We start from the raw sequence: 27,324 nt of genomic DNA on the forward strand, positions 1-27,324 counted from the left end.
ATCCACTAGATATCGCGTTTCCCTTACACCAATCTACTCAGAAGGCACCATTGAAAGACTTCAAAATGTTTTTCGGTGGAGTTCCTTGTGCTAATATACATCCCTGCAGTTGTGGCGTCCACCAAGTGTATCTATACAGGTGCTAGAACTGGTAAGTAACAGTACACGGTCTATGGATATTTATCGTTTCTGGTAAGTTTTCGGTATAAAACTAAATAACAGTTCTACAATACGAGAAACTGATAATGGTATCAGGTTACCTTCCATTAGGTACTTGGGTCCACTTAGCGACTGTGTTCGGGCGTCAGTCATAGTTCTTTGAACACTACAGTAGTTGTGTGAAACGGAAATGTCGTGTGGCTAGGGCCTCCCGGCGGGTGGACCGTTCGCCTGGTGCAAATCTTTGAGTTGACTCCACTCCGGCGACTTGCGCGTCGATGGGGATGAAATGATGATGATAAGGACAACACAACACCCAGTCCCTGAGATGAGAAAATCTCTGACCGAGCCGGGAATCGGACCCAGACCGTTAGGTATGACCACACAGCTACGAAGGGGGACTGCAGTAGTAGTAAAGAACTGAGACTCACGCCCCGAACAACAAGGAACTGACATGCATTGAGACTAGGAAATAGTGCATGGATAACGGCTAGGCACTAGCCGAAATCTGGATTTGCCAAATAAAATCTGCAAAAAAGGATGACTAATTGCTGTGCTCTATACTTTATAAATGATAATGATATGGTACTATAGACAATGTTCAATGTATCGGCTTGCAGATTCGGCTGGTGTTCGATGTTATCTCTGCAGAAGGTCAGAAATATTCTTGAATTCCCATTTTAAACTTATCGCCGAAAACATTGGCTTTAGCAACAGTTGTCTATGTAAGTTAGAAAATCTAATACATCACATGATGTTCACGAGCAGTTTATTATAAATCCAGTGTTTCAGACGAAAGAAAAGTATGACTAATTAGTTATTTGTCTTTCTCCAGTACAGGGATGGTCGCATAAATACACCAGTTTAATTTATCCCGGTCTAATTATTTCAAGAAACGTCGAGATTGTTTGGTGGACACTGCACGATACTTTTTAATGCGATTCCATTGCCTCACGGAGACGTACCTTACCATTTATGTTATTGGTACTTTGAATCTATGTTTTACATTGCAGTTTCTTTTTCATACAAGCGTTTTTCGAACAAGGTACGAGCTTCCGTTTTCGTGTGTATCCTCCCCTAATGTCCCGCCCCTCTTGTCCTCTTACGATTTAGGTATATTTTGACGGATTCTTAACATTAATTACTATCCCATACTTGTATATTCCGTTCGATTACCTCAAATCCAGTTGAATTTATTTATTTGCTAGTTATTACGGTGTCGCTGATATTTGTTGTACTTTGTACTATAAGCTTAATCTTCTCATGAAAGCAATAAACGAATAATTCAACATTTTTAGTTACTTCTGTAAAAATGCAGAACACATTTCTTGCACAATACTGAAGTACCGTAACGTGAAAATAATCAAACAGCAAAATAAAAACAGTTAGTAATAAAAGTAAGATTTGCAATAATTGGAAAATAGTGACCAGCCATCAGTTCACAATTAATTTTCATTAGCGTGGAAAATGATTCGAGAATTATAATGATGATGCGGAGGCCCTATTGCTGTTCCGAAACGCTTGTTCGGAATAAAGCAACGGGAATCCAGATGACACCGGTTGCAAGGGAGCCATATGCTAATTGTATCGTAAACCTTTATATTTCTGTACTTCACATGTTCGCGTACTAGTACAAAATTTACGGTTGCAGAAATGTGAGAACTCATTGAAATACGTCATGGATTGTTAGTTGCGGTCACTGGATTCAGCGTAGCACTTCGGATGACGGGTGTGTGGAATTTTTTCAGGTCGTTGCTATAGAGGACCAGGAAACTCTATCCTTAGCATAGGATGAACCTGTAACTATTTACAATCTCCTTCAAGAGTTCACGTAAATCATTTTCACACACGAAATGTAGAATTCAAATAAATAAATGGCTTTGCGACTGTAGGATTAAGACCATTGGAGAGCAGCGCCATCGTAAAAGACGTCCTTGCTTTTTGGCGTAGAACAAACCTACAGAGCAAAAGCAGAGGAATTAAACGATGGGCTTTGCTGCTTTCAGTGTTCGAGCCAAGGGTAATACAGCAATCAGGATTCCATCACAGAGCGGATGTTTGTTGATGGTTCAGAAAACCGGTTAAGCGAACAGCCCCTCGACGGATTTCGCAGTCTGGCATGTCGTTATTCTCTTTCTCCTATCCCCCCACCCCTTCCCGTCTCTTCTCTCCACTCTCTTGCCTGCCGTCTCTCTCTCTCTCTCTCTCTCTCTCTCTCTCTCGCTCGCTCGCTCTCTCTACCTCTCTCTACGTGCGCCCATTGCTGCCTAGACTCATCAATTTTTCGTCGATCAGTGAGAGTACAGCAAGTTACAGTTCGCTCAACAGCGGCAGCTTCCTTCATTTAACGAGTGGACACGCCATCCAGCGATACGTCATCTGATTAGAGATGCTAATGGGAAGGCTAATGAGAGTATGGTCACATTCACAGCTCTGTTCGTTCCTGATCGCTAAAGGCTAACGAGGAAACGTCAGCGGGTATATCAAAGCGTGTATTGTGTTCGGTACTTGGCGATTCGATAAATTCGGTAGGTGCCACAAAGCAATAAGTTGCAAACATCCTAATCACGTATGCCTGCACGTGTCAGACTCTTTGTGTCATTGGAGAGAAACTAGGAGCGGAATTCCCGAATGAAAATGCACCACATTACGAGTGGATATACGAACGTCAATTTGACAGTTCCAAGTAGTATGCAGTACGTTATTACAAAATAGACTATATTTTACAAACTAAATTCTTTCAATAACCACCTCTTACGGGAAACGATTTGTTTTATCTCACAGTGAATGGAGGTTTTATCAAACTTAACATTTTATGTAGGCTTTCATTTGATGAATGTTTCTTACCTAGAAAGTAAAGTTGCAAGTGGAAAATAAGACTGTGTCGTTCGGAGTTAAATCAGGAAAATTACCAGTATGATGTTTCAATTCCAGTCCACTCGAAAGTTTCAGCTACTGGGTGTGATTGTGTAAGAGGCTGGAATATTGTCCTATTTAAAGAGCTGTATCCTGTGTGCTAGTTTTTTTCTTTTTTCCTGTTTCAAATGGTTCAATTATAAAAAGCAAGAAGGTTCGGTTATAGGCCCCCTAGCTATTCAAAGGTTTTCTTATAAAGGATATCCCATACCTACTGGGTCAACATTATTTCGCTGGAATCATCACCTTGTCTTTTAACGAATTTACCGTTGCCATGTGCTATCTGAAGAAAACGAATGAGAACTACGAAATATTCGATCAATGATTGCAAATTATTTAGATTTTTATTGATCGAAATTCGAGTCAAACATTATAGCAACAACTGGAACTCACACCAACTGTTAGAGTGGCAACCACCAGTGTCAGTACATCAGGAATTTGACCCTCGCGTAGTATTTTGCTATTCTCTTTAAAATATTGTTGTTGTTTGTCCGACAACGAGACACGCAGCAAGAATCCTGGCAATCAGTACTTCTTCAGTTTCTACTTGGTTCTCATTCATCAATGGCGTCACTTGAAATACCTGTTAATGTGATCGGCGGTCACGCTGCTCTTGAGACATGAACCAGTAACGTTGCCGTCCTCATTCAATCCTCTTACAGACAAATCTATTAAAGCGTGAGCCACCCTCAAAATTTTAACTTCTGCTAGTATCTCTAACCAGTATCTCTCACTTGCCTTGAGATGACACAAATTTCTCCTGCATGTCTTGTGGGACTAACACTCCCGGAAGAAATGATACTGAGAGAAAAATCGCATAGCAAACATCTAGGGAGTATATGAGTTCCCTGACCGTGATGTTTCCGACTCTTTTGTAGGTACCGCAGAAACCGTGGGGCTTCCGACGAAACAGTTTTTCACTGTGGGTTTCCGGATTTTGATTTACGCCAGTCATTCGTCAGCAGCGGATGTGTTGTCACCTTCAGTCATGCACCGCGCTCACCGACAGCCTTCGTTTCCACATATTTTCGCAGGACTAAGTTACTTGAATTCTATACACTGTGAGTAATGGAAATAATTAAAACAACGAAAGGGAAGACGGATCATCACGATCGGATTGACAGAAAATGTGAACAGTAGACGAACTGGTTGTATGTCAGTTCCTAACCGAGTAAGTGTTGTGGCCGTTTAAAATTGCGTAGTGCTGGATAGCAACATTCTTGCCCGTTTGACGAAACAGATGTCTAGATTAAGAAACTAATGAATAACAGCAGGAAAAGAGTCCACGATGAAAAGGTAATGCCCGAAACCTCCTGGCAGATTAAAACTGTGCCTGACAGAGACTCGAACCCCGGATCTTTGAGTTTCACGGGCAAGTGTTCTATCAACTGAGCTACCCAAGCAGGACTGGAAGGAGGGACAGTGTGGAGACATGGCAAAACTGGCGGCAGTAAAGCTAAATATCCCTAAAAAATAAGGAGAAGGCCTCGGCTCGCATTTATGTTTCTTTCCCCAGCAATATTACCAGTAATTCTACTATTTACGACGTTATTTATGTAGCGTACCAAAACTACCGAACCGTAGATGTGCAGCTCTGCTGCTGACGTACTGGACGGAATAGTCTTGTAAAAGACATACTTTGATCTGTGGCTGGTTCACGTGAAACCGAAACAGACCACAGTTTTAAAAATGGATGGAATCCAGGCGGACACAAAAGCTATTGTACAATATTTGCTTTCAAATTCTCTCCGAAAAGAGTATATTTTAATTGTTGCATCGTTCTGGCTGCTGTTGTGGTCTTCATTACTAAGAGTGGCTTGAAGCAGTTCTCCACACTAAACTGTCATGGGCCGCTCAGTGTATCCTTGATGCCACAGGATGTATCAGCCGATCGTTTCCTTTATTCATGTTATGCCATAAATTTGTTTCCTTCCTAATTCGATTGAGCGACTCCTCATCGGTTGCTCGATCTACCCACATAACCTTCAGCATTCTTCTGTAGCTTCACCACAATATACAAACTTCTATTCTCTTCATGTGCGAGCTGTTTATCATCCACGTTCCATTTCCGTACAAGGCTACACTCCAGCAACATCCCCTGACAAAAGATTTCCTATCGCTTTTATACTCTCTTCTTCAGAAACGCTTTTCTTGCTCTTGCCAGTCCGCATTTTATATATTGACTATCGTGATATTTTGTGGCCCAAATAACAAAATTCACCTACTGCTTTTAAGTCTCATTTTCTAATCTGATTCCATTAGCAGCACCTGATTTAATTCGACTGCACTCCGTTTCCTTTGTTCCACTTTTTTGAGATGTTCATCACATGTGTGTATTCAAGACATTACCCATTCAGTTCAACAGTTCTTTCAAGCCCCTTGCCGTGTATGGAAGGATTACAATATCATCATCAAACCTCATTGTTTTTATCCCTTCTCCATGAACTTTAATCATTCATGTGTATCCTTAAGTAACTGTTCGCTGTACAGATTTAATAACGGTGGGAATACGTTACAACTCTGCCTCAGCCTTTTCTGGACGTTAGCTTCCCTTTCACGTCCCCCGACTCCTAGAACTGTAGTCCGGCTCCTGTACAAGTTCCTCCTCCTATGTTAGTCTCATTCTTAATATACACTCCTGGAAATTGAAATAAGAACACCGTGAATTCACTGTCCCAGGAAGGGGAAACTTAATTGACACATTCCTGGGGTCAGATACATCACATGATCACACTGACAGAACCACAGGCACATAGTCACAGGCAACAGAGCATGCACAATGTCGGCACTAGTATAGTGTATATCCACCTTTCGTAGCTATGCAGGCTGCTATTCTCCCATGGAGACGATCGTAGAGATGCTGGATGTAGTCCTGTGGAACGGCTTGCCATGCCATTTCCACCTGGCGCCTCAGTTGGACCAGCGTTCGTGCTGGACGTGCAGACCGCGTGAGACGACGCTTCATCCAGTCCCAAACATGCTCAATGGGGGACAGATCCGGAGATCTTGCTGGCCAGGGTAGTTGACTTACACCTTCTAGAGCACGTTAGGTGGCACGGGATACATGCGGACGTGCATTGTCCTGTTGGAACCGCAAGTTCCCTTGCCGGTCTAGGAATGGTAGAACGATGGGTTCGATGACGGTTTGGATGTACCGTGCACTATTCAGTGTCCCCTCGACGATCACCAGAGGTGTACGGCCAGTGTAGGAGATCGCTCCCCACACCATGATGCCGGGTGTTGGCCCTGTGAGCCTCGGTCGTATGCAGTCCTGATTGTGGCGCTCACCTGCACGGCGCCAAACACGCATACGACCATCATTGGCACCAAGGCAGAAGCGACTCTCATCGCTGAAGACGACACGTCTCCATTCGTCCCTCCATTCACGCCTGTCGCGATACCACTGGAGGCGGGCTGCACGATGTTGGGGCGAGCGGAAGACGGCCTAACGGTGTGCGGGACCGTAGCGCAGCTTCATGGAGACGGTTGCGAATGGTCCTCGCCGATACCCCAGGAGCAACAGTGTCCCTAATTTGCTGGGAAGTGGCGGTGCGGACCCCTACGGCACTGCGTAGGATCCTACGGTCTTGGCGTGCATCCGTGCGTCGCTGCGGTCCGGTCCCAGGTCGACGGGCACGTGCACCTTCCACCGACCACTGGCGACAACATCGATGTACTGTGGAGACCTCACGCCCCACGTGTTGAGCAATTCGGCGGTACGTCCACCCGGCCTCCCGCATGCCCACTATACGCCCTCGCTCAAAGTCCGTCAACCTCACATACGGTTCACGTCCACGCTGTCGCGGCATGATACCAGTGTTAAAGACTGCGATGGAGCTCCGGATGCCACGGCAAACTGGCTGACACTGACGGCGGCGGTGCACAAATGCTGCGCAGCTAGCGCCATTCGACGGCCGACACCGCGGTTCCTGGTGTGTCCGCTGTCCCGTGTGTGTGATCATTGCTTGTACAGCCCTCTCGCAGTGTCCGGAGCAAGTATGGTGGGGCTGACACACCGGTGTCAATGTGTTCTTTTTTCCATTTCCAGGAATGTATATTCTGGTATGAATTTAACTGTGTCACATTGAAAAATCATACAGGCAGGGGAAACAACATCACAATAAAGGGAATATAAATGAAAAACATGGTTATCACAAAATATTTATTCATGACGTGTATAGCTTCCAAATAACTGTGACACAGTTTTTCTGGTTAATCATTATTTAATACAAACAATCGTGATTGGAAGATAGCAGCAACATGACAACTGATTTTAGAAGAGACACCTCAAAGTTCATTCTTGGATAAAAGATTATGTGGTAATTTGCAGCTGGTGCACGAAAATAATATTTAGATAGTTTGCTCCTGTTTCGTTGCAGAAAATATTATAGCGAGAAGAAGTTGGCCGAAAATTTACCGTGATTTATTTGCATGCGTGTAACTGGTTTTCGTATTCTTTGTTCCAAATGTTGAATCACAGACATGATACCACAGGGTCTTTATAAATTCGTTATGCAAAAATAGCCTTTAATTCTGGAAAGGTAAATAACTTACAGAAATGTTTGATACAGCACTGAATGTATATTTTCAAGTTTTATTCCCACCTAAAACTGTTAGTTCTTGATGTTCCCACTAGATGTCATCATGGTGTCGTACAATGATGCAGAGCTTGTGCAGTGAAACGAGAGTACTAATTAATAATAGTTTTGTTTGAGGTGGTGGCTTGAAATATTTAGTCCTGAATTGTCTCTGAACTGTAGTGGCGGATTTGGATTCTTGAAAACATAAACAACACTTCGCGTGCTCTGCACCGTTACACTACGCTTAGATGACTGTTGGAATAACTCATTTGTGCATGCTACCCATTGGGAACGTCGGGAAGTAACTGTTAGGCGGCAATAACAGTTGAAGATATACTGCATTCAGTGTTGTATCAAACATCTCTGTAAATTACTTACCCTTCTCACAATTAAATGTTACCTTTGTGTAGCTAATTTATAAGTCCCCTTTGTTTCTTTTACTTGTGGCAGTTCGTAATGCATGGAAGTCTTTCTTCAGTTTATTACTGGTGAAGCTCAGCATTTCCTGGTAAATAAGTGTATGCGCTTTGTCACGAAGCCATTGCTTGTTTGAACACGCTTCCTACTCTTTCTTTCTAAGCCAGTATAACCTTTAATTAACAGAAAAGGCGTTAATATTACTGCTTCTGTATTTGTATAGACTTCAGAAATGGTGTCTATGATTACAGACGAAATAATTTTGTTCCCTTTGGGATACAAGGGTCTCTACAGTGCACTTAGGTGGTCTGTTATTGTGATCACACTGAAACGAGCGCAAATTAGGATTCTTTACTGCTACCCTTATATTCCTTATCACTCATGCCATACAGCTAGTGCTGCATTTTATATTTTTCCTACAATTTTACTGACTTCTGTTACTTAAGCCAATTACAAAATTCTTTCATTGAATACCTTTACTCAAGAATCAGAGTTTAAGGGAGTGTGCAATCGTCCACATGTTTTTTATTTTCATATTCGTTCAGCCTTCAGTTTTCTATAGTGTTGTTCTCGAAAAGACACTTATTTTTATGCCCAGTTCCCTTAAAGTTTCGTTATCTTCCTTATTCCTATCTTTATGATAGGCATCCTCTTCCATTGACCTAAATTTTACACCCACATTCGAGCTGACTGGCTATTTCCTCGGTAATAGTCCGTGACGCGCTGTCGTTCGATCGCGTTACGGCACTCAGCGTGGTAACTCAAACACCCGCGGCGCCAGCGTGTCTCTCGCCGTCAGTCGACCTCACCGCAATTTCCTTAGTTATTGTTTCATTTGGATCTGATGTCTTCTTAGTTCGTACTTGCCGTTTGGTTCTCGTAATTTGTTGTATTAAGTTGGTGCGTAAGTTAGTGGCGTTTTTGTTTTGCGTGATGGTATTGCGGCTGTTATGGGTTTATTTATCGATTCTCGTTTTTCATTTCTATTTCACTGGTGCTATTTTAGTTTACGTTTTTTTTATTTTGTCAACTGGAGATAGTGAATATAACTGCGGGCTCTAGGAAATGAGTGCCCAGTGCAGAAATCGGAACATTTTCGACATATTCTTCTGTTTGAGGTCAGTAGAGGGGTGACAGCAGCGGAGGCAGCCAGAAATATTTGCACGGAGCATTAGGATAATGCCTTCGCACAGAGCACAGCAAGAAAATTTTATCTCGTTTTAAGAAGGATCGTTTTGACATTAGTGACTCTCCACGTTCAGGAAGACCTACCGGGTGTGGCCAAGATCGTTTAAAGCATTAATCAACAATGATCCACGTTAGTGTACTCGAGAACTGACAAATGTGACCGTTCCACCAACGTGCGACATTTAAATGCGATGGGAAAGGTTCAAAAATCGAGCCTATTGGTCCCGCATGCACTAAGCTAAGATCACAAAAATTCGCCATTTGTGCTCGTCGTCAATTGTCTCGTGAACAACAGTGGCCATTCCTAACCTGTATCGTTGATGGTGACGATAAATGCTAATGTAAGGAAAAGAAAGCAAATGTCTAGCCCAAACAAAGGAGCAACTCCCCGTGCAAAGAAATGCATGCATCCACAAGATAATGTTGTGCATCTGGGGGAACAGCGACATTGTGGTGTACTGCGAATTGCTTACCCGAGGTGTAGCCATCACTGCTGATATACACTCATGCTCATAAATTAAGGATAATGCTGATACATGGTGAAACAACGCTCTGGTGGGCTGGTCAAACACAGTAGGTCGTAGGAAAGGCCCTCCGTGTGCCACAAAGTGTTATGTCAAGATTATGGCAACGATTCCAGCAGACAGGAAACGTGTCCAGGCGCTACAGTATGGGACGTCCACAGTGTGCAACATCACAAGAATACAGATATCTCACCATCAGTGCCCGCAGACGGCCACGGAGTACTGGAGGTAGCCTTGCTCGGGACCTTACCGCAGCCACTGCAACAGTTGTCTACAGAGAGAAAGTCTACAGACGACTGAACAGACATGGTTTATTCGCCCGGAACTAGCAAGGTGCATTCCGCTGACCCCTGGTCACAGCAGAGCCCGTAAAGCCACTGTGTCAAGAACACAGTACATGGTCATTGGAACAGTGGTCCCAGGTTATGTTCACGGACAAGTCCAGGTATAGTCTGAACAGTGATTCTCGCCGGGTTTTTGTCTGGCGTGAACCAGGAACCACATACCAAACCCTTACTGTCCTTGAAAGGGACCTGTATGGAGGTTGTGGTTTGATGGTGTGGGGTGGGATTATGATTGGTGCACGTACACCCCTGCATGTCTTTGACAGAGGAACTGTAACAAGTCAGGTGTATCGGGACGTCACTTTGCATCAGTATGCCCGCCTTTTCATGGGTGCTGTGGGTCCCACCTTCCTCCTGATGGATGACACCACACTGCCCCACCGAGCTGCCATCGTGGAGGAGCACCTATAAACAGAAGATATCAGGTGAATGGCCTGCCTGTTCTCCAGACCTAAACTCCATCGAGCACGTCTGGGATGCTGTCGGTATTGCTGCACGTCTTAAAACCCCTAGGACACTTCAGGAGCTCCGACAGGCACTGGTGCAAGAATGGGAGGCTATACCCCAGCAGCTGCTCGACCACCTGATCCAGAGTATGCCAACCCATTGTGCGGTCTGTGTAAGTGTAAATGGTGTACACGTGGCACCACATTCTGCAATTATCCTTAATTTATGAGCATGAATGTATATTGTTAACAATTGAGACGCCTTGCAGACGCAATGCAAGAACAAGGAGCAGAAAAATTGCGTGAAATGATGCTACTCCACGATAATGCCCGCCCACATTCTGTTAGACTGACAAAAAGCACTGTCCAGGATCAGTTGGAAAATCATTCTTTATTCACCTGATCTTGCGCCCTCGGATTTTCATCTTTTCCGCTCTCTATCAATCTTCAAGGAACTTCCTTTCCGGATGAAAATGCACACCGAAAATGGTTCGACGAGTTCGTCTCAAAATCACGTGGTTTCTACTGCCGTTCAATCGAAAAGCTACACCAGCGTTGGCAGAGTGTAAATAGTGAAGGCGAATATATTACTGATTAAAGACTATCTCTGTTGCGTATGTCTGTTGTGTTAACGTAAAAACGCTACGAACTTATGCAACATCCCAATATAATGATCTAGTGCTGCTATTCCAATCTCTGCTTGTTGTTCGGAGCGAATAGGAGGAAAACCAATTACATGAAAGATTTCAATCTTCCTTCGTGCAAGATCGAATGGCCCATATTGTTAAGGCGATCGCTCACGACAGAAAATTTTAGCACTATCGCGAGTTTCGGAGACATGTATCCCACTTCAGTGGTATCAGAACGATTTTCACTTATAATTTCGAATCGGTCGTTTCTGGACCAGTGTCGCTTACCTAAAATTGATAGATTTTCCCGCCTCTAGCATCCCAGAAATTTCGTAACATGATTAATGAATCACCCTATATATTGTACATATTGCACTATTCTTGTCGGTTTGGCTAATTTTTATATGTACGCACTGAAATTATGTCACTCATCACTTAGATGCCACAGTTTTCTCGCATACAGCTTTGAGAATTCCATATTATAAGAACCATCCTGTTTACGGGACATGCCTCTTGTAGAGTTCCAGATTGCAGGAAACGGGACTGAATGTTGATCCCCGAAGGCACCTTTTCGGCATTACATTTTTTGCGCTCTCTGTATTTTGGCAGCAGTGTTTCAGAATATGTGTAATGTTTGATGGCATTCGAACTCTTTCAAAAGGTTGAAACGTGCTAGGAGCCAGAGATTGCCAAAGTACCCGAAATATCTATCGGTGTGGACCCGGAAAATTATTTATGCGGAGTGTTTATCGCACGCTATTTCTCCTCTTTACGACGACTATTAAAGCCATATTACTGGGAGATAATTGCGTGAAGCAAAGAGCATTTGTGAATGTACGAAGATACTCCAGAAAGTAAATTCATTATTACGGCACCCTCAGTTACTTTCACTGAATATACCACTACACTTCAAACTGATAAAGATAGCACTGAAGAGCCAAAGAATCTCCTCCTAGCAGCCAGCGCACGTTGGTCCATCGATTATTCATATGATTTGGAAATGCATCCCGGTTGGTTTTTGAACATTTTTGAACACATTCTAAGTTGATTTCTGAACGAATCATGACTCTTGAATGCATGCGTAGTGTACGTGATGTCTTTGCAGCGGAATCCTCGTCTCATCTACAAATAAAAAACATTCTCGTAGACAAAAGGGGAGAAGGTATACGAGCTGAGGGGTAAATGTCAGTCGCTGTTTGTTTATGTGGTTGATTGCGTGTGCGAGTGATCTGCCTCGTTATAATTATTAGCGAAATACATACACTCAAACTACCAGAGTGGAAATAACGACTAACAGGAATAAGAAGTAAGAAAGATTACATTTTTATATTCTCAGTGTATCCCAGAAAATGAAAGTTTCTACAGAAATGTTTTGCCAAATCGCTGCACCACCATTGTACACCCCCCCCCCCCCCCCAGTTAGCAGCCGCTTTATGTTCTATTAACGGAACAGCGATAAAAACGAGTCGTGCGAACATGTAATAACGCCTAACCGGAGAACACACGCGGATCTGGCGGGTAAGTGAAGTTCACCGGAGAATAATTGTTGAGAGTGTCACGAATAGTTACAGAGTTAGTGGTGACAAGATTGTGTGCTAGAACGAGGAAGGAGAAGAAACGGGGACCTCACAAAAATTATATGGAAGATTATGACAATTCCAGGTGTATATGAAAATTTCTTGCCACTACTGGAGTGTATGAATGACATGTGAACTATTTCCTAACAAACTTTTTTGCTAGTAGTAGTCCTAATAGATATTTGATATTGGTACTTCCTAAATTATGTTCTGTCGTGTTATTTATGTAAATGAAATATATAAAAATTTGTGCCAAAACAGTCTCGCTTATTTGGCGTGTATTACAATTGCTGCAATATTTCCCGTTAGTGTATTTAAATGTCATCTACTACCTTCCGTTAGCTCGTTTTCTCTTTCATCTCTGCTTAAAAAAAACTCTGACTGAAACAGGGAATAGGTTGATAGCACATATTCTGTTAAATGAAAGAATTGTAAATTTAGTATTGGAGTGAAATTTGGTGCTTAAAAATTAAAAAGGAAAACCAAGACACGAGTACAGTAAACAAGTTCAAATAGATGAAGCAGCTTATACAGAATACAGCAGTGTGGAGAGCTGCTTCAAACCAGTCTTCGAACTGCCAACCACAACGACAACAGTAGCAGCAGCAGCAGCAACAACAACAACATACGAAACATGTTGACATCCGGCCGTCGGTTATACAATATGTGGAACGTTTTATGCCCACATACTATGGAGTTTTTGAAGAGTAAAAATCTCTCAAAAATCTACATGGATTTACCACAGATGATCTACTACTTTCAGTTTATCATTTACTTATGTGATTTCCTCAGCTTCAACTGACGATTCGACTTAACTCCACTGCTCTTTTCCCTTTTATTCCTGTCCATTTCCAACTACATTTCAGTTTCGTTCTGTTGGCATTAACAGTCATTTTCCATCTGAAAGAGAATTACAGTTTCATTAGCAAACCTCAAAGGTTTTATTTTTTCGCCTTGTTCTCGAATTCTTTTCCAAGCTTTTTCTTGGTACTCTTTACTGTTTGCTCATCATACAGATTAAATAAGATGGGGACAGGCGATACCATCTCTCTCATCCTTGTCTGTTACTGACTCCCTTGCATCCACTTTTACTTTTACCTCTGCAATCTGATACCTGTGGAATTTGGGTATAACCCTCTCTCCCTACTGGAGAGTGATCTACAACTCGTACAGACACGACAGTTTCTTAATACGGACAATAAGTATGACGAAAAATTAGAGACTCGAGCATAAAAATACGTACACTCGTTGGAAGACAAGATAAAATTCAGGAAACGGAAGTCCGAAATAACCTGACAACAAAATCTCTGGAGATTTTAGAATTTCAATGCATGCATTGTAATCAACATTGTCACAAGCGCTCATAGCTATGTTTCCCTGCACCATTAGAATTATAGGTCACCTGAGGGACCGTTAAATTCTGGCAACAGTATGCTTCAAAGAACTGGAGATGTATCATCAGGTAAAGCAGGACGTTTCAGAGAAAGTTTCATTTGTACATTCCATCCTCTACACCTACGGGTAGAGTGGGCTGCATCAGATCCATCCCATTGAAGAGCTCATTTGTTTTTAGCCAAATCCCATCAAGTTAGGACAAGAGGACACACTAATTGGGAATATTTAGAGACCTTAACAACTTCGTCATGTTACTGTTCTCTCTCTCTCTCTCTCTCTCTCTCTCTCTCTCTCTCTCTCTCTCTCTTTATGTGCACAAATTTCACTTTCTAATCCGAAGGACAGAGCAGGTTTTTCAAGGTCCGACTTATTATAAAACCGAAATCTTTGCATGCACATTCCAGACGTGCTGCAGCGTTGGCCCATTAAAGGATATTTGGGAGATGGTTTCCAGTTTCAGCATTGACTGGCAACAAGGGGAAAACTGGAAACCTTCATTGAAAACCAGGGATGGAGCTACTTTTAACTGAGTTGAGACAATATATCCAAGACAAGAGTATAAAGGAGTAGTGGCATGTTTCAGTAGCTGTCTATGCTTGCAACTACATGAAGTCGACATGTCCAGTCGTTTTTCTTCCAGCCTGGAAGAAAGAGGGTGAAAACATGAGAGGTTACTGCTCTTCATGCGTTCGTTTACCTTAAGTATTTCCGTTGGGTCACCATTTACTTGGAAGGTTACGTTGGAACTTCATTTTAGGTATATTCTATGTTTTATTGCTGACTGATTCTTACTCAGGGTATGACATCGGACTCTGTTATTCACGGAGTGTTGAAGTGTAAGCTCGTAGAGAATTGTACACGATTAAAGCGAAATGGTAAATTGTTAGGAACAAATGGGATTGGGGGTGCAAAAACTCGTTCAGCTGTGACATTTCTCATCAAAATTTCCGCTTTCACCATTTACGTTGGAGAGAAGTAACTTTGAACCTCTGTTAGTGAAAGGTTCCGAGGAACAAGATAAAGCATGACGCTCTCGATCGGAGTTAGGTCACACGTCACTTTCGGAAGGAGTTTCCAACGAGCGAGATAAAGCCTGATGTTGTGGAACCGCAGGAAGTATCGCCTCTTGATATTCATTGGATTCTTGAGACCGTATAGTTCTCAGTATTTTAGCCTTTCAGATATGTTGAGAAAGACTCAATCGTTTTCTAGGAGTATTTATTCATAAACAAAACGAAATCAAAATTTAATGCGTTTTTAATACTGTGAGCGAAATCAGGAAACCTGTATATCCCAGCGAAGTAATTTCGCCGTAAGTTTGTATTGGTGAAAATAATATTGCGACAATTAATTCTGTAACTGACTTAAACTTCAGAAAATACATATTTCACTGAGTTTAAAAAAAACTAATAACGTCATCTATTAGTTCTTTGACGATTAAACATCCGAACTCGTAAACTGAGCTGACGATTTTGATTAAAATTTAAATAATGATATTTTTTCTGTGATATGATTTTGATCAAATAAAGCCTGTACGTTGCCCTACGCTGCGCTCAAATTACGTGTGAAAACCTGATGAAACTTCGCCCATCAGCTTGGAGATTAGCTTGTTCAAATAAAAACACAGACACGACTGTTTCACAGTTTCATTATTTGTACAGGTTTTCCTGCTTCCTAATCTGAATCTATCTTATCTTCTTTGAAGTGCTGCAGAAGTCGTACATTTTTATTCGTATTGTAGGCTTCCTACTCCTTTTTAAACTTATTCAGAGCGTAAAACTATTGTGACTTCAGCGAAATCCCATGAAAATATTTCCTTTTTTATGTAACACTTTTGCCAATGAATTATTACCGCGATCTGCCTTCAGTTGCTAACCCTTTCAGAAGTACGGAGGACATTCATAGTGCAACGAAAAATGTAAGGTGATCTTGAGTATGTACTTAAGTGAATGCCAGATCATTGTCAATACATTCAAAGCTCCTTTCACGATAAGAAAATATATTTACATCCTCTCTACAGAGAGAAAGCCTGCAGTGAGGCTGTAAACCCTACGTTGTATAATCTTAACACCTATTTGCGATAAACATGATTGACAAGAGTAAGTCATATTGTATTCAGGGTCATCAGGAATTCTCAAATTCTCAGCAACAAAAACCTACCTTACACCTATAGTTAAATGCATGCAGAGTAGTTATAAATGGTTCAAACGATGGCAGCTTTTGTGGATAACGATTCTGCAGGAGGTAGAACGTATTTATTAACTGTGCTCGCATGAAGACTAACTAGGCATGTGGAAACAACAAGTGAAAAATGTAATAAAGTGTGAATAGCATCAGGGTGGAAATGAGTAAAGAGAATTTAACTTAACGTTGGGTTATTATTCTTTAAATACACAGTAGAATTTAGTGACAAGGCTGCATATGTCCTCCGGCGGACTTCGTGGCTTAAAAGGCCACAAAGCATTAAGAAAAGTTCAAAGGAACCACGTATAATACGTAGTACTTGCAACAATACTAAATAAATGGAATCGTAACTTACGCCGTGGCCTACATTCGCGAATCAATAAGTGAAAGAACGATATTGATCCTTCAACATGGAACAAAGCCTTAAGCTATGAACAATGGATCTGACCTTGACCACGGGGGAAGTACGTCTATAAAGTTGAAAATTATGCGTGTGAAATGGGTTAGGCCAAAGTGCCCTTGCAGGTAACATCTCACTAGAAACTCCTGTATCCTGCAGCTTAAAAACACATTGGACAAATCGAATTAGAGCCATGTAAAGAGCAAACACCGTTCAGGTGATCCGTCTAGGTCCAATTGCCTCGGAGCAAAATTGTGCTCCTTATTGCCGTCCACATGCGCACACTAGTACATACCTCAACCGAGCTTGCCCTGGATTTGTCGGTCGTCTGTCGCCTCCACAGTGCAGCTTATACATCCCATGATCAGAAAAAAACAAGACACCTTGGACAGCTGGAGATAGGAGGTTCACATTCAATGAACATGTACATAGTAGCATTTCAGTCACGTCGGTTCATCATGTGTCCCGTTGCCATGGGTCCCTGATAACTTGCTCCACTCCTGATGACATCGACGCGTATAAGGCGCGAATGGCATCCTGTGTTACAGTCATCCATGCTGCATTCACCGGTTCCAATGTTCAGCTGTGGTAGCTGGCACTGGTCCACATCTCTGCACCTGTCGGTTCACCACATACCAAATTTTTTCTATTGGCGGCAAGCCGGGTGATCTGGTGGACCAGGGCGAAAGTCTGACTTCCTGTGACACCAAGAAAGCACGTGTTCGTGTAGCAACATGTGGTCGTGCGTTGTCTTGCTGGAAACTGCTGTAATGGGCATAGAGCAGAAATGGGAATGGCTACGGGTCGTAGGATATCATTCACACAAATCACATAGGTCACAGTGCCCTGGACACAAACCAAGTGTGATTTCTGTGATTTGTGGTTGTCCCCAGCAGCACCCCGCACCATTAAGGCCTTGAGTTGGCACTGTATGTCTCGTACGAGCCCAGTCACTGAAGCCGCTACTCCTGACTGCGACGAACCAAAATGCGGCCATCATTTTCAAATAGGCTTCGTCTGAGAACACTATTTGATGACATTCCTGAGGCCAGTGATGTCGTTCCATACTCCATTGCCTTCTAGCATGTTTCTGTACATCCGCCAAAGGCAGGCGGAGACGTGGACGACTCACACGTAACTCATGCCGTAATAAATGGCGACAGACTGTCACCCCTGATAGTGTACGATACGTTGCACTGTTCTGCTGTTGCGCCAGAACCGAGAAGGATGCAAGTCTGTCCTGCAATACCACTCGGGTGAGGTGTCGATCTTCTCGGGCGGGGGGGGGGGGGGGGGTCTGGGTGGTCCGACCTGACCCACCTCGTCGTCTCATTGCCGAAACACTTTGTCCCACGCGTAGCAATTTCCCGGATGGGCGTATCACATTCCCTCATGCCAATAACGCGCCCTCTTTCAATCTCACTTTTTTGACTGTACGGTTCGCGCATACGCCTGGGAGGCACCCTGCATGTCCGCTCAGTTCACATTGATCCATTATCTTCGGGTTGTAAGAACAACAGCAACAACACACACACCCGTGCCTGAGAGAGGACTCGAACCTCCAGCGGGAGAGGCCTCGCAGTTTGTACATGGCGCCTCAAACCACGGGCCACTCCGCGCGGCTGAATGGTGTTGCGCCGTTATACCAATTTTTGTCCTTAAGCCCACGGGCTGACATTGTTTAAATGCTTATGATTTCTGCAGAACATACCAATGTTCATGTCCTGTGAATGTGAACGACCTGTCTCTAGTCGTACAAGGTTTTCTGTCTTTTCTGAAAATGAGTGTATATATATATATATATATATATATATATATATATATATATATATATACTTTAGCTGTGCATACAAAGACTCCGGCATTCCTAGTAGGATAAACCAGAAGATTGTGCACCTCGCTGGCACTTAAGATTTGCGTAATGATAAATTCTATGGGCGAATTTTTTAGTGAAAAATCTTTCATTGTTCGCTTTTTGTCCGGAACAAAGGCGCTGCATGCATTCATTCGTAACTGAGGCAGGTTTTCGGTAAATGTAGGCGGGGAAATTTAGTGTTACGATGGTCTCGTTCACTAGTTCTATAGTTAGAGTTATCTGACGCAAATTTAGCGGTTAATTCCATCCATCTTTGTTTGATGGACGTTACGCCTGTCTGGTTGTGGTCTTCTTCGTTGCTCATCTTGGGTCCTCGTCTTAGGAGGCATACCTCAGTTACCTGTATTTGTTTTGTTTGCGATTCACACAAGAGGAGAATTCTCTCCACTATGGGACAAATAAAAGTCTTATATGTGTGGATTAATGTTTCTGTCTTGGCTCCATTCATCATGCCTCTTACAAGGGAACCTCCCCATCGCACCCTCCTCAGATTTAGTTATAAGTTGGCACAGTGGATAGGCCTTGAAAAACTGAACATAGATCAATCGAGAAAACAGGATGAAGTTGTGTGGAACTATGGAAAAAATAACAAAATATACAAACTGAGTAGTCCATGTACAACATATGCAACATCAAGGATAGCGTGAGCTTGGGTGCGCCATGGTCCCGTGGTTAGCGTAATCAGCTGGGGAACGAGAGGTCGTTGGTTCGAGTCTTCCTTCGAGTGAGACGTTTAATTTTTTATTTTCAGAGAATTATTATCTGCCCGTCCGTCCGTCTCCAAAATTCCACGACATGTTCAGATTTGCTTGGAGATATGCAGGATTTGACGGTCTTCACACGGAAAAATTTGAAAACGTTAAAAACATATGTTTTGACAGAGCACAGGGAAAACTGTGCGGCAGTGAAACTGTTGCATTCGTTTGTTGCAGTTTATGTAACAAACTCTTATGTTTTCATTACTTTTTTGGAAGTGATTATCACATCCACAAGAAAACCTAAATCGGGCAAGGTAGAAGAATCTTGTTACCCATTCTCCAAGTGTACAGATTAGGTGGGTCGACAACATATTCCTGTCATGTGACGCACATGCCGTCACCAGTGTCGTATAGAATATATCAGACGTGTGTGCCTGTGGAGGAATCGTTTGATCTATGACCTTGCGATCATGTTTTCGGTTCCATTGGAAAGGTACGTCCTTTCGTCTACTAATCGAACGGGTTTGCGGTGCGGTCGCAAAACACCAACACTTAACTTATTACGGTGAACAGAGACGTCAATGATCGAACGGACATCACATAACTTTTCGAAAATAAAGAAATTAAACTTTTCATTCGTGGGTAGACTTGAACCAAGGACGCTAACCGCGGGAGCTCAGAGCTCCTGAGCTCAGACTCTTCTTGATGTTGCTTATCTTGCGCATGGACTACTCAGTTTGTATATTTTGCTTATTTTTTTCATAGTTCCACACAACTTCTTCCTGTTTTCTCCATTGATCTGTGTTCAGTTTTTCAAGGCCTATCCACTGTGCCAACTTATAACTAAATCTGAGCGGGGTGCGATGGGGAGGTTCCCTTGTTAGTAGTATTAACGTATTAAGCCTGTTTTTGGCTTCGCTTGTAGTATCTATAGTTTGAATTTTTAAGGACATCGCTTTATCAAACGTAATTCCTAGGTATTTCGCTCCATCCGGAGCTCTCATGTATTCGTTCCACTGACTGTAAAATTTTTTTCGTTTTGCCCGTTTACACTTGGTTGCAGACTACTAGTTGTATTTTTGCCGCATTACGCTTCGTTTCCTAGTATTGCAGCCACCTTTCTCCCTTGCCCACTTATTCGTGTAGCGGTGTCGTGCCGTTTGTAGACACACCTGCCTCGCCAGGTGACTTTCTGTGATTGTGCTAAGGAGCTGCGAGAAACTGCGATCCGGCAGTTCCGGCTGCTGGCTCCGCGTGGCAGCCGCCGCACACAGCCCCAGCTCTGCCTCCGCTGTGAGCACTCCGCCGCCCGCTATGCTAATGGAGACCTCTTAACTCGCTTATCACGGTTCGTAAAGCGTCATGAATAATCGCACGCCGTTTGCGTGTCCTGAACCGGTGTAGCTTCCGACATTTGCAGCGCCATCACACTCCGCTCTTGTTCCTCTAATTTCCGACGCGGTTGGTGGCACGGTAAGGTGTTAAAATGTCGTCCCTATGATGATGTTTGGTCGCTGCATCGAGAACGGTTCATGTCTCTACGACCAACGTCAAATATATTGATGGTTCACTAAACAATATTCCTCTTATGTATCTTCTTTTTCTTTCTCCTGTGCACAATCATACTTAGCCTGTATCGAACTCGGGGCAAAGTTTCCTCAGGCGAAACCGAGTAAAATTCTCTAATCATTACATCCCTATAAATCATTAGTGCCGGCTGGTGTGGCCGAGCGGTTCTAGGCGCTACAGTCTGGAACCGCGCGACAGCTACGGACGCAGGTTCGAATCCTGCCTCGGGCATGGATGTGTGTGATATCCTTAGGTTAGTTAGGTTTAAGTAGTTCTACGTTCTATGGAACTGATGACCTCAGAAGTTGTCCCATAGTCCTCAGAGCCATTTGAAATCATTAGTTTTTGACTTATTAATGAAAGAAAATTTGATAAAATTCCCAAATCACAACCCGTTATTCACCTCTTTCTTCTACATACTCGTGCAGACCCACAACACTTCTGGAGGAATGTAAATCTTCTTTGTAAAATTCAGGCTAGGCACCAGTAGCAATTACATTGTAGACTGTAAATGTAGGTGACTGGTACATCAGCATGTCCTCCGAAGTACTTTTTACTGCTACTGTCTACATCGATTTTATTCCACCTCTTCCATCTTCCACATTTGTTAGAGAATGTCGCTCTTCAAGTAAGAAAATGTATGTAATTTAAGCATGGTAGAGTTTTCGCACTTTTAATTCATCTTGTTTGACGGTGCACTGTGTAACGAATCCACCCTTAAATGTTCTGCAGTTATTCTTCTTCATGTTAACATTGCTACACGTTGTTTTTTTCGTGTTGTAGAAATTATTTCCTTCTTTACGAACATGATGTAGTTAATTTCAACAGTTAAAACAATATATGCTAATAACCTTTTCAAGATGGTTTCAGTATCTGGATCCATTCTCCTGCTGCGTAATATGCTATAAAGGGATATCTTAGGCGTTGTATATTAACTATATTTGAAGAATTAACAATTTCTGTTTACTGAAGCTGATTATTTTCATCTTCTCACTTGGGCACCCATATTTACGCAAATACTGCATATACTTCCTCAGAAACAACACATGGAAAATGTATGGTGTTAATACTATCCAAATAGTTTCGTCGAAAAAACTGAGAGCAAAATGAACCAAGCTCTAAAAATGTTAATTCCACTCTGACGCGCTTGGCACCAAAAAATTTATATATATTTAGATCCAGGTTCTAGAACTGGAAATAAATCAATTTCACATTAAAATAGGTTTCATGATTGAAAATGTTTCTCAATAATTCTAATTTACAAATAATTATTTACGTGAAGGTTGTGCAGCTAACGGTTAAAACAAAGGTTACAAATTTTGAAAATAGTAAAAATAGTAGCTCCTGTTATTTTATAATATTGATTTAATTATCAATGGTAAAATTAATTAAATTCGAAATGGAGACAAATATTCTGTTTACAGTTAACAGTGAAAAATACAAGTTATAGTATCTAACACAGACTGCTTTTCAGACCACACGCTTTTAAAATTGTGACTACTAATTTTCATGATGTGAGATTCATACCTGGTAACACATTGGAATACTAGTAGAAAAATACGTCTGTTAAAAAAAATATATTTGACAGTTAGGAAACTTTATGAGTTTTGATAAGGAATAAAGAACTTATATAATAAGGTCTACTCAAGTCTGACTGGAGCAGAAGTTTCGAGGTGGCTACATTCATACCTGGATGTAGGGATGTAGGGAGAACCATTTCAATCCGTCCACAACTCGAGCTTATCATCCACAACTCGAGCTCATCATCCGTCTGAGATGACTAAATTTCCTCCAATTTTCGTTCATGATTTCAGTAACGCACTAAGATCCCCCTGCTGGACCATCTAGTACCAAAGTCGAATAACGTGCAGGTGGCTGGGCGCAGCGGCTTTGCACACCTACGTCGCCTAATCACTTAAACCAATTTTTTGTAAATGTCTGTATGGCAACACCTGTACTGCTATGTCTTTGTAGTCGGTGTTGTTTCTGCCTGCAGCCGTCAAAACCTTGCAGCTGAAAGCTGGCAACAGCGCTGCTATCTTCCAGGGGTCTTCTTTCGCCAATTCGACTATAGCTGCCCCTGTGCATCTGTGTCAGTCGTTCTGTATGTCACATGGCTGTCCACAGGTACCTGCCGTCTTTGTACGACGAATTATATTGCAAGAGTGGTAGTACTGTTGTCTGCGACACATTTTTATCACCATCAGCCAGCAAAGTTTGCTCTGATAGTATCATATTTCGTGCAGTTCCTGCACCTGAGTACCGTTGAATTTTGCGACATACGTTTCTAGGAATATTTTATCAGGTTTTGATTTTAACAATCACTGCTCCCTCACCCCTCTATCCCCGAAATTTGTTACAAATATTTAGAACTGTCCAGTAGACTCGTGTCGTTTGTTAGTCAGCAGTTTTTTAGTACTGTAATTCTGAAACATTCGTTACTGTGTTGCGAATAAATAGGCAGAGTGGTTCGTTATCGCATTATTACAGAACCATTACTAAAAACAGTGACATCGAAAAGACATTTAGGAGCGATGAAAGTGGAACGACAACGTAAAACTAGTCGGATGTAAGGCAGATGCCAAACTGTCACTCATTGAAAGAATCCCCAGGAAACATAGGGAAATAGTTTCGTTCGACCAGTACTCCAGTATTGATTGTCAGCCTAGTGTCACTACCAAATAACATTCATAGATGAATTTCCAAAGAAGAGCAGCACGTTACGATGCAGTCTCAAGCAGATGCTGAGCCAACTCCAGTGGCAGTCTCTGCAAAACAGACGTTCTGCACCACGGTGAGGTTTACTGCCAAAGTTTCGAGGGCGTCAGTTCCTAGAAGAATCAACCAATATATTGCTTCTTCCTACGTACATCTCGCGGAAAGACAAGGAAAATAAATTTTGAGAGATTCCAGCTCACGTGTAAGCCCACCAAAATTTCTTCCCGTGGACCATTCGTGACTGTAACAGGAAACGGGGGAAGCTAAACCCGTACCCAAAGTACCCAGCGGCACACTCCGTAAGATGCAGATGTAGACGTAGATGCTCTTTTGAAACAGTGAAAACCGATTGGATTTTGCTCCACGTGCTTAGCTTTCCCTATTATTTGAACAGGGAGATACAATTTAACATGGAATCTAGAACAAAGAGTAGCATGACTTTACTAAAACGTACAGAGCATCGCCGGATAACATCGGCAGTGTAGGTACGGAATAAAAATAAACTGTTTACAACATCGCAAGATATAACTACTAACTTGTAGAAGTCAAGTTCATAATGTTTTATGAAATTTCGTATTTTTTCTAAATAAATACAAATTAAGTTTCTTTTAGGTTTCAGAGACGGAAGAATAGTATACAAATTGTACAAAATTAAAAAAAAATCATATCACGCAGCACAAGAGGCTCTCAGGCAAAAGAGAGTACTTCAGGGACGTAACTTGTAATCAGTGTTGAACAACCGGTGTGTTGAGCAACGTATTTAGCAATGTAAAGGTGATGTAGAAGCGACGAACTCTAACGGACTGAAATGAAAATAATAAAATTTGATGGTGGCTTAGCTGTCATCAAGGAGATCGAAAAGAAATTGCAATAAACATTAGCAAAAACGAACAGAAGGTTGTAAATAATACAAAGAAGATGGAAATTATTGTAATCAGTCCCCAGTATTTCGTACTATACAGTAGAATTAATGATACATTACTCAGACAATTATAACTATACCAATATAGGAAGTAAAATTACCTCAGACGGAGAAAGCAAAGCCAGCATAATACTACCAAAATGTGCTGTTACATCAAGATAACTAAATGTGGAGACCAAAAGCAGATTAATTAAAAGCTAGCCATGGAGCGTGGCCTTGCACAGCTTGGTATTATGAGCTATTTGTTTTGTTTTTATTTTATTTATTGATTTATTTAACCTGGCAAGATTAGGGCCATCAGGCCCTCTCTTACATCTAACGAGGCGTTCTACTTATTTTACATTCATATGTTTTAGTAGGCATGTTAAACTACATCTAGCACAAAAAGTGAAGTAAACAATTACAAAGGCACACCTGGAAAAATAAAGACATATAGGGTTTATATTAGTAGATCATAAGTATTGGCACATATCACAAGAGATGTCTGGAGACATTTGAGGTTTGGTGCTGAAGGAGGATGGAAAACATCTCGTGAACAACGAAGAACATAAATTAATGAATTTATAGAAGAATGGATGAAAAAACATGTCTCCACTACTGCTGAGAAGAGATCAATTAATTTACCATTTCTAATGATACAGTAGGTTTCTGTTTCATGAAGGGAAGGAATAACTCAAGGAAAGAAAAGAAAAGGAAGACCTACACTCCAGTGATTTAAATTGATCAGAGATAGTGTGCTAGCAGGGTCATACGAATAAAAGACTAAAAGGAACCTGAGAATAGAAGAAGAATTGCAACCAATAAGTCGTCCGATTGACAATTAAGAAGACCTGCGTCCGCAAATGACTGAGTCGAAAGCTACGAAGCAGTCATGTTGTAGAGTAGATCTGCCAGTAGAGAGAGAAAAAAAAATTCTGTGTATTTCAGTAAATTCAAGTTTCGCCTTGTTTCGTACTCAGAGCTAAATCGTAGCTCCCTCTTCAAATAGTCGAGCGAGGTATGCACGTCTTGCTAAATTCAACCGGTCTGCGCTGTTGCTTCGGAAGACCACAACGAATGTTCTTAATTACAATAGAAAAACAGCATAAAAGCAAATTAAATGTATTACACACATTGTTCTCGACATAGGTATACAGGGCTTTACTAACTATTTGTAATAAACTTCGGAGAGGAATGGGTAATAGGTTTTGATTTTTTCTTATCATTTTACTGGTTTGAAGCAGTTCGCCTAGTCTTGCTCTCGTGCGCCAGTCTCTTCATCTCACTTCCTCCCAAAGTCTTCAATTATTTGCTCGATATTTCAGCATGTGTCTTACATTTTTCATCCCCTACAACTTCCTTTAGTACTATGGAAGTTATTTGTCAACAACACAGCAACAGACGTCCTGCTACCATATTCTCCGTATGGTCCTTTCCTCGCCGATTCTGCGGAGATATCCTTATTCTTATCAGTCCACCTAATTTTCAGCCTTCTATAGCATCGTATATCACTCTGTTTATCCACAGTCCGTGGTTCATTTCCATAGAATGCTGTGCTTCAGATATACATTATCAGAAATCTCTCCCTCAAATTAAGGCCGATACTTCATACTAGTAGACTTCTTTTGGCTAGTAATGCTCACTACACTTGTGTTAGTCTACTTTTCATGTTCTCCTAGCTTCGTGCGTCATGTTTCATTTTGCTTCCAAAGTAGCAAGGTTTCCTCATTGTAGCATCTTGTGCAAGTTGTGCAAAAAAGTAAATTTCTTACAAAACTATGTTATTTATGTTTTTATCATCACCAGCAGACCAATGGTAAATCTAAAACCTTCTTGTTTTCGCTTATCAAATTCGACTAATTCATGTCTATACCAGTGTTCGTCGTGTCAGGCTGATGTGTCCATCCTTCTGCATCATCCCTTGGTTTTTCGTCGTTATCACGGAAACATCCTGTACATGCTCTTATACAGGGTGTTACAAAAAGGCACGGCCAAACTCTCAGGAAACATTCCTCACACACAAATAAAGAATAGGTGTTATGTGGACATGTGTCCGGAAACGCTTAATTTCCATCTTAGAGCTCAATCTAATTTCGTCCACCTACGCTCAATGGAGCACGTTATCATGATTTCATACGGGATACTCTACCTGCTAGAACATGTGTCTTTACAAGTACGACAGAACATGTGGTTCATGCAAGATGGAGCTCCTGCACATTTCAGTCGAAGTGTTCGTACGCTTCTCAACAACAGATTTGGTGACCGATGGATTGGTAGAGGCGAACCAATTCCACTGCCTCCACGCTCTCCTGACCTCAACCCTCTTGACTGTCATTTATGAGGGCATTTGAAAGCTCTTGTCTACGCAACCCCGCTACCAAATGTAGAGACTCTTCGTGCTCGTATTGTGGACGGCTGTGATACAATACGCCATTCTCCAGGGCTGCATCAGCGCATCAGGGATTCCATGCGACGGAGGGTCGATGCATGTATCCTCGCTAACGGAGGACATTTTGAACATTTCCTGTAACAAAATGTTGAAGTCACGCTGGTACGTTCTGTTGCTGTGTGTTTCCATTCCATGATTAATGTGATTTAAAGAGAAGTAATAAAATGAGCTCTAACATGGACAGTACGCGTTTACGGACACATGTCCACATAACTTTTTTTTCTTTTTCTTTGTGTGTGAGGAATGTTTCCTGAAAGTCTGGCCGTACCTTTTTGTAACACCCTATATTCGCTGTAGTAAAAAAGATACCGGTGGTTATGATTAAAGTGCAGCTACTCATGAGGATCAGTGTGG

The 27,324-nt window shown here is 42.0% G+C and overlaps 1 protein-coding gene across 3 annotated transcripts in view; it reads left to right on the plus strand.

The window, feature by feature from the left end:
* The window catches only part of LOC126365851 (transient receptor potential cation channel trpm), a 1,785,347-nt gene that overhangs the window by 724,132 nt on the left and 1,033,891 nt on the right, over nt 1-27,324 (plus strand). The gene's annotated exons all lie outside the window — the stretch shown is intronic.

This window comes from Schistocerca gregaria, chromosome 4 (genome assembly GCF_023897955.1).
Source record: "Schistocerca gregaria isolate iqSchGreg1 chromosome 4, iqSchGreg1.2, whole genome shotgun sequence".
In the NCBI taxonomy this organism is placed as follows: domain Eukaryota; kingdom Metazoa; phylum Arthropoda; class Insecta; order Orthoptera; family Acrididae; genus Schistocerca; species Schistocerca gregaria.